At 38.4% G+C, this 11,326-nt stretch overlaps 1 pseudogene; it reads right to left on the minus strand.

Annotated features, from left to right (window-relative positions):
* Positions 1 to 10,985: 10,985 nt before the first annotated feature.
* On the minus strand, positions 10,986 to 11,104 carry LOC148539641 (5S ribosomal RNA; annotated as a pseudogene).
* Positions 11,105 to 11,326: the final 222 nt, after the last annotated feature.

An 11,326-nucleotide genomic window follows, 5' to 3' on the forward strand; every position in this document is an offset into this window, starting at 1 on the left:
GTGATTGACAGAGCAGAGAAGCAAACAATCAACATTTATTGAGGAATATCAACTTCACAGCTGCATTCAGAATGGATTGTAGTGATGAGATCCTGTTTTGGGAAGACCAGTAAGGAGACATTTGCAATAATCAATGCGAGAGATAATGAGTGCATACATGATAGCTTTTGCAGTGTCTTGCATAAGATAGGGTCGTATACTGGAAATGTTTTTAGATGTAGGCAACATGATTTGGAAATAGATTGAATGTGGGGCACAAATGACTGTTCAGAGTCAAGGATAACACCTAGACAGTGAGCTTGTGAGGTAGGGTTGATTGTTGAGTTGTCAACAGTGATAGAGATATTATTAAATCTGTTTTGGAAGAATTAAGTTTGAGGTGGTGAAAAGATATCCAAGAAGAAAATTGCAGAAAGACATTCAGTAACTCGGACAATACAGATCGTGAATCTGGGGAGAATATGTAGCTTTGAGTATCATACACATACAGATGACAATGTAAACCAAAAGAGCTGATAAGTTTAAGAGGTGGTATAGATTGAGTAAAACAGGGGACCTAAGACAGCCTTGCAGTGCTCCAACTGATAGAGGTAGCAAAGAGGAGGTAGAGTTAGAGAAACAAACAATGAAAGAGCGGTTAGATAAGTAGGATGTAAACCAGGATAGAGCTGTGTCCTGAAGAAATAGAAATCATAGACATTGTATGAGAAGAGAGTGGTCAACAGTGTCAAATGCAGGAGAGAGAACTAGAAGAATGAGAAGTGAGTAAAGATAATTTTTTTATAGTCTACTAACAGAATTCACACAGCATGGGTGAATTAAGTACCGATGATTGTTATGAAACTGTAAGATACATTAATTCCAGCATAAAACATCATGAAACCTATATCTCATCAATGATGACAGCAACTAAAAAAGTCAAATGATTCAACCATGAGGGTACATTTACACTTACACATTAACTAAAAACTATGATGTGTTGGAGCAAAACTGATTAACTAAACTCAGAATCTTATTTAAACCAGCAAGACTACTTAAATCATAATTGGTCCACAGTGATGGGTTTAAAGGGATGTAGTCAGCACCCCGATGGTCAGGATGCCAGTGGTCAGAATCACGGCACCAAAATCCCAATAGCAGTCTGAATGACCGCTGACATCCTTACAGTTATAGGGTTAGGATTAGGGTTAGTGGTTAGGGTTAGGTACTAGAGGGAGGGTTAGGATGTGGGAGGGGAGGGTTAGGCTGCATGGAGGAGGGTTAGGGTTAGACTGCTGGAGGGGATGTTAGGGTTAGGCTGCGGGAAAGGTGTCTGAGGGTTAGGGGGAGGGTAAGGGTTAGGGTTACATACCAAATTATGTTGAGATTCTGACTGGCAGGGTTCAGATGATGGTATTCTGACCTTCAGCATCCTGACCACCAGGATAACGTACCCAACCCATCTTAAGTCATAATCTATTGTACTACACTCAACCGATAAATCAGATCATGACTGTATGCACTATATTATTTTAGAGAATCATTGATCAATATTGATGATTGAGGAAAGGGCACCATCTTATCATTACTTGTCTGTGCCATGTTCTTAACCACTTACCTAACAAATTATTTTTCCAAAAACTGCTCCGAAATTGTCATTTTTTTATGATTGAATTAGGTCAAGAACATCTTTTTAAAACTATTCCAATGCATTTTTTTTTAAAAAACACCATATACCATAAAAATAAACATTTTTATGGAATACTGATCCTATGTCTGGCAAAAATATTTTCATTAAGGATGCTCTCACGTGTACCAGCATACATGTTGTACATGTCATTAAATGCCCCTGCGGGTTAGCATATGTGGGTAAGATGGTTTGCACATTCAGGGAAAGCACTGCCCAACAAAGGTCTGCTGTTAGACTTGCCCTGGAGGGTAAAATTAGTGAACAGCCAGTGGCACATAATTTCGTCTCTGCTAGGCATTCGCTTGCCACTCTTAGATATAAGTTGGTCGACCATGTACCGCCATTGATCAAAGGAGGTGAAAGAGGCAGAACACTGCTACAGCTTGAGGCCTCTTGGATTCACCGGATTAACATGGTGGCTCCAATGGGTCTCAATGAATGTTTAAGTTTGGCCTGTTTTTAGTATTTATTTCCAGCTCTTCTTTAAGAATTTTGCTCTATATACACATCAGTATTGTTTGACATTGCTTTTTTAGATTTTGGTTTCATATATGTTCCCATATGGTTTCCAGTATAATCTAGCTTTGTCTTTATATACAGATTTTTGTGTTTTGAGTTATTGCTGCTAGCAGGAATGATTTATTTGCATGCTTTAAAGTATACTTTTTCTAAATTTGGTAGGATGTTCTGTTTATGTGGTTCATTTCTATGTGATTTATGCATTACTTATTTATTCCTGTTATTTTTTGTATATCTTAAACTTAGTGCTTTATAATGTATTGTCCATATTTGTATTAAGCCCTTCTTCTTCTGTGTTTTCTGTTTATACTCTGTTGCTATGGTGGTGGTTGCCATGGTGGTTGTGTACACACTTGTTTGCCTGTTTGGTGTGAGCCTCAGCGTGGGTCATGTGGGCTAATGGGCGGCGTCAATTTGTTAGACACTACCTGTGTGTCAATTTGTTTTGGGCCATCTGATGGATGCATGCCCGCTCTGACAGTGCTCCATGTCATCGTGCATAGTGCAGTCATGTGATGCGTGTGTTCACACGCTATGTCACCACGCATGTTGCGGACACACGGTGAGTACACCCGAGCCAGGGGTCGCCCGGCAGGTTCTCTCTGTCGGCTCATGAGCCACGGGGGTTTCTTCGTCTTCTCTCTATATAAGGCAAGATTGTTTGCATTCTGTTAAGCCTTGAAGAAAGATGTATTAAAGCATCTGAAACGCTGTTCTCATTTTCTGATCCTATGTCTATTTATTAAGTCCATGGAGTGCTGTCTGTTTATTTGATATATATATATATATATATATATATATATATATATATCATGGATGTGCAGGCTCGGTTCTACTCGGTTCCGTTCGGTTCTTTTTACCGAATCTTATTGGCTATCCAAAACTCGTGACAGCTGAAACCCAATAAGATCCGGTAAAAAGAACCGAACGGAACCGAGTAGAACCGAGCCTGCACATCCCTAATATATATATGTAACAGCCTCTAAGGGATGGTATTTGTAAATACGCCCCTCTCAGTGTTAGAGCTTGCTTCCTGTTGTAGATATTACATGCCTGAGACCCTGGGATCAGTTTTCAGGTAAAGGAGGGGCTGGAGAGATAGACACGCATGGGTGGGAAGACTGGGTGTGTAGCTGGCAGAGCAGAGGGAGGAGGGGGAGAGAACAAAGGGGATTGAGAAGAATTTGGGAGAGAGCAGACATCTTTGGGAAGCTTCAGAGCTGGAAGCAGAAATGTAGCCTTCGTGCTCCCCTGGCAGGGGGAGATTGGCGGAGCCATGGTGACTGCCACGATGCCCATCTAACGCCAAAGGAGAAATAGGTCTGGAGTGAGACCACTGAGATAAAGTCTGTGAGAGACCAGAGAAAGAGCTGGAAGGTTGCAGTGTGAGCCACTCAGTGAAGTATTCAGCACCCATGAGAGGGGTAAGAGACACAAGTATATGTGTTGAAGAGATGGGGAAGATGAATTTCCCAGGAGCTTTTACTCTTAAGGTACCAGAGGAGTCCCTTATGCATAAAAGCCCCCCAGCAGCCATTAAGGGGGGGGGGTCACTGTGGTAGCAGTGTGGCTATAGGAGCCATTCCTGTAGGATAGGGATTGACGGCAGCTGAGAGTCTGATAGCTGCAATAGAAAAGTCTGTATATTGCTGTCCCATGTGATAGAGAAGGGGAGCAGAGAGAGGCAGACTGTGTATGAGACACTCTGTATATTGTCTTAGAAGAGACAAAGGAGAGGCAGAGTGCAAAAGAAGTTATGTGAGATGTGTGTGAAGCTGTGGAACTACAGGCACCAGCCAGCATAGGGCCAGGTGGACCTGCATGTATTAAGTGGAGAACTACAGGCACCAGCCAGCAAAGGGCTAGGTGGACCTGCACGTATGAAGTGGAGAACTACAGGCACCAGCCAGCAAAGGGCTAGGTGGACCTGCACGTATGAAGTGGAGAACTACAGGCACCAGCCAGCAAAGGGCTAGGTGGACCTGCACATATGAAGTGGAGAACTACAGGCACCAGCCAGCAAAGGGCCAGGTGGACCTGTGTGGGTAAAATGCAAAGCATTCATTGTGACTGTGCTTAAAGACTGTGCTGGTGAAGAAGAGTGTGATGTAATGTAACCATATCCATAAGATTGTCCTACACCATCTGACATGCCCAGTATATGAGCTGGAGGGAGAGGAGAAGCTGCTGTAACCATATTCTTGTCCTGTAAAGTCATGTGCAGGAGGAGAGAAATAAATTGTTTTATTTTTATAAGAGAAGGTCTGGCGCCCAAGTTATTCAATAGAACTGTTGCTGCATGTGTCTATCTATACCTGTATCTATATGTGTGACTGTTATAAAGCCTGCATGGGCAGGGATCCCCTTCTCAGGTATTGCCCACACCCTGGAGAGCTAGCCTGAGGCAATAGGAGGTGTATCACTCCAAATGCACCTATGTACCACACCGCACACTGAAGGGGGGTTACATATATATATATATATATATATATATATAGGGAAGTTTGTGGAAGACAGGCGCCTTCGGTGTACCGATCAGTTGGACAAAGTTCACAGAGAATTTTTAGATCACAGGATCCTTTGGGAAAATTCCTGAAGTGTCCTCACATAACGACCTTCTTGATGTGTGACTCAAAAATAAACAGAAAAAAAGAAGACAAAAAAACATAGTGTAGCTGGTAATAAATAGGTGTAAAAGGTGCTCATTCACACTGGGAATAGTAAAAATGCATTCATTGAAAAAGCACTTCAAACATGCTCACAACAAGCCAGTTTCCCGCACCAATAATATCAGAAACTCGTACCAACTATCTGTCTTTGTACTTAGCATATATCAAACTCTTTAGTAAGACTGGACTTCCTTCAATTCCATATATATAAAGCGCTTCCGTGCAGGTCAATATAAAAGAATAAGGAAAGCCTCCAACAGTGCTTTACATTTAAAACACACAAAAATTTATTAGAAAACTAAAGACTCGTACATCAATAAAAAATAAACACAGCTTATCTGTCTAGTAGTAGAAGGTTAACAGCAGAATATCCCGCTCAACGCGTTTTGTCCCGCTTGGAATTCTGGGGACTTCTTCAGGAGTAAGATTAGCGTTGGTATAGTCAGGCACTCCATATACTTATATACCACTATCAATCACTGCCATCTGACGCTCATTCGCGTCATGCACGAGATCGCGCATATTTCGCAAATCCAGGCCCTCAGTGTGAAGTCATTTACAATCGGGGCCTACCTCCCGTTGCTTACATACGTTATTATGGTCTGCGTGCTTCAGACACCCGCATGCTGACTCACACACTAATAGGAGAGCAGATAGTTTTATCTCTAGTGGTAGTCAGGTATGTATTGTAGGCGGCTGCCATTTTTGTTTAGTCCGCATTATAATAAATATATAAAATTCATGGTGGATGCTATACAATTCGTGCCCGAATATATCAAACGCTTAAAGGACAGGATTGGACATAACAATAAATATATACATATATAAATAAATACATAAATAAAAGATCAAAATAGTAGAATATGAACCCAAGAATAACCTAATGAAAAAGTAAAAACTAGATAAAATACTAAAAATTCCATGAATTAAGACACATAAAACAAGGATAATAAAAGGACCAATTAATAAATTAATTAATATTAGAGGATAGGTGCGATCTCATATCCCTCATTTAAACCATTAGGATTGAGTGTACCCAACGCATATATCCAGTACATCTCTCGTTTCGCTAATTTATTATCAATATCTCCACCTCTCTTGTCTAATGAGACATGTTCAATACCCTTAAACTTAAAATAATCCAAATTACAATCATGAAACTTACTAAAATGCCTAGGTACCATGTGGAATTCCTGCTTATTTCATATACTTCTTATGTGTTCTTGTATTCTTACTCTTTTCATTTTTCCTACATATTTATGTCCACATTGGCATTCAATAAGATAAATAACATAAGTAGTCGAGCAATTAATAATCTCTTTGATCCTGTATTCTTTCCCGGTCTTATTTTGAAATATTTTTGTTTCTTGACTAGAAAATTTACATACACAACAATGATTGCACTTGTGAAACCCTTTAGGTTTTTCTAACCATCCTACAGCACTTGTACTGGGTACAGTATTCAAGATGCTGGGGGCTAGTATCTCCTTCAGGTTTCTAGCTTTCCTAAAGACCACTACAGGTTTGGAAGGTAAAATGGTACTAAGGATTGGATCCAATTTAAGAATGTTCCAGTGTTTATTAAATGAGGTTTTTATTCTCCTTTCTCCCTCACTAAATGAGGTAACAAAACTAAAATTTTCTTGCGTATTCTGGACATTTTTATTCTTGTACACCAGGAGTTCAGACCTATTAGTTGACCTCATTTTTAGTACAGCTTGATCTACAAGATCTTGTGGGTAGCCCCTATCAGTAAATCTAGATGCATAAATGCTCAATTGTTCCTCGCATGATGATAACTCACTACAATTCCTTTTTATCCTACAAAATTGTGAGTAGGGAATATTGTTTTTCCAATTCTTCTGGTGACCACTTTTATAGTGCAGGTAGCTTTTTTGTCTACCTGTTTAATAAAATTCCTAGTTCTTACTTGATTGTTACTCACCGACAATACCAGGTCTAGATATTCTATCTCCTGGTTCGCAAACTTATAAGTAAACGTGAGGTTAAATGTATTGTTACTAATATGTTGAATAAAATTCTTAAAAACATCCTCCTCACCGTTCCATACTAGTAAAATATCATCTATATATCTCTGATATAGCACAATGTTTTCTAGATAGGGGTTGTTTGTATATATGTTTTCTTTTTCCCAGCTGCCCATATGTAAATTTGCAAAGCTTGGTGCAAACACCGTCCCCATCGCTGTGCCACATATTTGAAGATAAAAACTGTCTTAAAAGTTAAATTAATTATGCGTCAGAATAAAATTGATCAACTGGCAAATAAATGTTCTATGCTCCTCATCAATATCAGGATCTGTTCTTCGAAATTCTAAACAAGATTCTATTCCTTTAGTGTGTGCAATAGAAGTGTACAATGATTGTAACCCATCTAAAATCCTCATGCCAAATGAAGCCTTCTATCTTTTGGAGAATAGCCGTAGTATCTTTTACATATGATTCTTTTCTTTTAACATATTTGTTCAAAAAGATTTCTACATATTCCGATATGTGTGCTGTGGCTGAATTAATACCCGCAATAATGGGTCTACCAGGAGGTTTCTCTAGACTTTTATGTATTTTTGGCAAAAAATAAAAGATAGGGATATTTGGATTGTTAATAATCAAATACTGGAACTCATCCTTATTGATGATTCCTTTTCTCAATCCTTCTAACAAAAGATCCCTTAGCTCCAACACATATTCTGACGTGGGGTCTTTCTTAAGGATTTTATACGAGTTCTTATCATTCAGAAGTCTATATGCTTCTGATTCATAGTCCACACAGTTCATAACTACTAGACCACCCCCTTTGTCAGCAGATTTTATTACTAAGTCTGGATCCTGTTTCAACTGATTGAGGGCTTGTTTCTCAAAATTAGTAAGGTTACTTCTGATTTTGGGGCATAATGTGTCTTTGCACATATCTTTCTTTACCAGTTCATAAAATAGGTCGATTTGACTACTTCTAGATTCTAGGGGATAAAATTTAGAGGGTGGTTTAAGACCTGATTTGTTTAATGTACATGCATAATTCTTTATCATGCCTGTATCTGTTTTCATAAAATGTCTCTTTAAAGTTAATTTTCTAACATATTTATTAAGATCAATATATAGTTGAAAATTATCACGTTTAGCAGTAGGAGCAAATGAAAGCCCTTTACTTAGAAGAGCTAACTGTGGGTCTGTTAATACTTTGCTCGATAAATTAAAGACCCCATTTTCTTTAGGGTCCACTTTATCTTCTACATTCTGTTTCTTTTTCTGTAGTTTAGACTTTCCCCCTCTATTTACTCTTCTTCTCCTAGGCTCCTATTTATCGGGGAAGCTCTGTGTGTAACTTCCTTTATTAACTGTTTCTTGTAACGATCTCTCCATACTGGTGTACTTGGTGATAAAAAATCGCTCTCTGATTCTGAGCCTAAATGGTACCTTTTTGGATCCATTTTGGTCCATTTCTTAATTTTATTGTTTAAATAATCCTGAATATCTCTTAAAAACTTTTTTTTCTTTTCTGCTGATAACCTCTCTTTCTGTTTTCTCTACTTGTCCATGGCATGTAGTCCATGGCAGCCGCCTATGGACTACAAAAACATGGCCACCTACAAAACATACCTGACTACCACTAGAGATAAAACTATCTGCTCTCCTATTAGTGTGTGAGTCAGCATGCGGGTGTCTGAAGCACGCAGACCATAATAACGTATGTAAGCAATGGGAGGTAGGCCCCGATTGTAAATGACTTCACACTGAGGGCCTGGATTCACAAGATATGCACGATCTCGCGCATGCGCGAAAGAGCATACATGACGCGAATGAGCATCAGATGGCAATGATTGAAGTGATTGATAGTAATATATATAAGTATATGGAGTGCCTGACTATACCAACGCTAATCTTACTCCTGAAGAAGTCCCCTGAATTCCAAGCGGGACGAAACGCGTTGAGCGGGATATTCTGCTGTTAACCCTCTACTACTAGACAGATAAGCTGTGTTTATTTTTTATTGATGTACAAGTCTTTAATTTTCTAATAAATTTTTGTGTGTTTTAAATGTAATGCACTGTTGGAGGCTTTCCTTATTCTTTTATATTGACCTGCATGGAAGCGCTTTATATATATGGAATTGAAGGAAGTCCAAGCTAACTAAAGAATTTGATATATGCTAAGTACAAAGACAGATAGTCAGTACGAGTTTCTGATATTATTGGTGTGGGAAACTGGCTTGCTGTGAGCACGTTTGAAGTGCTTTTTCTCTGAATGCATTTTCACTATTCCCAGTGTGAATGAGCACCTTATACACCTATTTATTATCAGCTACACTATATTTTTTTTCCTCTTTTTTTATGTTTATTTTTGAGTCACATATCAAGAAGGTTGTTAGGTGAGGACACTTCAGGAATTTTCCCAAAGGATCCTGTGATCTAAAAATGCTCTGTGAACTTTGTCCAACTGACCGGTACACCGAAGGCGCCTGTCTTCCACAAACTTTCCCAAATTCACATTTTGATGGTTTACTGATTTATTTATCCCAGGGAAGTTATCGGCTGCCACCTTAATTTTTGGGGGTGTTTATTTTGTTGTATTTTTATCATTTCGTTGCACTATTTTTATATATGTATATTTTTGTGTTCTATTGAGCTTTTGTGCGCCACTTAAATTATTGATACATATATATATATATATATATAGTTGTACATAGATATTAATTGTAGAGCGACCAGCTAGTTGATTATAACTATAATAAATTGTGTGACTGAAAACCACATAAAAACATATATATATATATATATATATATATTTATATATATTTATATATATAAAAATATGTATATAAGTAAATAAATAGATAAATTATAAAGTGACAGTGCAAAAATGTGCAAATAATACACAATTGTGGTTTAACCTATTTCATATATAGGTATAAATACATACCATCAATTGCAAGGAGATAGTATATGTAAAACTAACTCAGTACTATATTATATTGAAAAAGTGCAACCAATAAAAGTTAAAAAGCAATTTAATAATTATTATATGAAAAAACAATATTTGTTTAAAAGACAAGGCAATTCATAAAACATACACAACAGGGGGATTCGGGATTAGGTACAAAAAAAATGAGCTATATAAATAGGTAAAGCAGCTTATCTGAGGCAGCAGCTTAATAGTTCATGTGGCAGGTATGGCAACAGCAGGCTCCAATGCGTTTTGTCAGTTCAAGACTTCATCAAGGGAGTGGTGCTGTATTGTGGGGTCTATGTTTTTATACCCCCTTGCAAAGGACTAAACGAGGAGCAATCAACATCCGGTACCCGCCCCTTTCAATATATGGGCGGGACAAAAAAGAGTAGTTTCTACGGTAATCACATGTATATATATATATATATAAGCATAATCGCTTGCATCCTGAATCAAAAATAAAGAACAGGGTTTAAAACGGCTTTATCCAGCTCTTCCGCCCATACTTGGCTAGTCAGTATATCCTTCCGCCTGGACTAGTGATGTCACGTCCGCCTTGAGATGGTGTAAATAATGCCAATGCCCGGAAGGTGTTCCACGCCGATACCCGGAAGTTGTTTTCCGTGGTGATTCACGTCTCTATGGTTTCAGCCGCGAGTCCTCCTGTTCTGATTCCACATACTTCCACCCATACTGTTACAGCCACGGAGTGTAGGACCCTCACTGAGCGCTTATTTGCGCATGCTTAGTAATCTCGACCTGGGGATAACAAATAAAGCAATGAAAGTATCTTTTAATATTGATTTTAGATTTATCTAGTCAGCCTCTTAATTTTTATTTGGGTCCAAATAGGAATGTATATAAACACAGGATGATCTATTTTCCTAAAAATGATTACAAAGTTCTGTCTCAAAATAAAGTGTCTTTTAGCACAAAACTTCTCCATAACCAATCCTTATTCCAGCATAGTCTTTATGCATTCAGTTTAAAAATTATTTTCTAGTGTACATCCGTTCAGGAGTTCTTCTTTTAATTTAATTTTCTTAATATGAGTCTAATGTTTAAACACTGTTGGTTCCTCTGTATCAAATATTTTCCAAAATGTCACGTAAGCCTTCTACCCAGGAGACAATATTCATGTATTTCTTTCCAGGAGATAATTAACAAATACTGCACCCAGTATTCTCTGGAGGTCTCCCATCCAGGTACTGACCAGGCCCAACTCTGCTTAGCTTCCAAGGTCAGTCAAGATTGGGTGTAACCAGGGTGGAATGACAGTATATGTATAGTGTCTCCATAGCACCTCCATCCTCTTTGTCCATCCTGGTTGCTTGAAATATCTTCCATAGTTTATTTGAAAGTCTGTGACTTGATTATGTAGATCCAGATGATCCTAGTCTGGGAACAAATATCCCCCTGGATGAATTCTAGTAATTCTTCCTCCTTGAATGTATTTGCATCTACTGTACCCAATATTCCCAGGAGGTCCCCCTTCCAAGTACTAG

Source organism: Taudactylus pleione, unplaced genomic scaffold, assembly GCF_031769625.1.
Source record: "Taudactylus pleione unplaced genomic scaffold, aTauple2 ptg000025l, whole genome shotgun sequence".
NCBI lineage: Eukaryota > Metazoa > Chordata > Amphibia > Anura > Myobatrachidae > Taudactylus > Taudactylus pleione.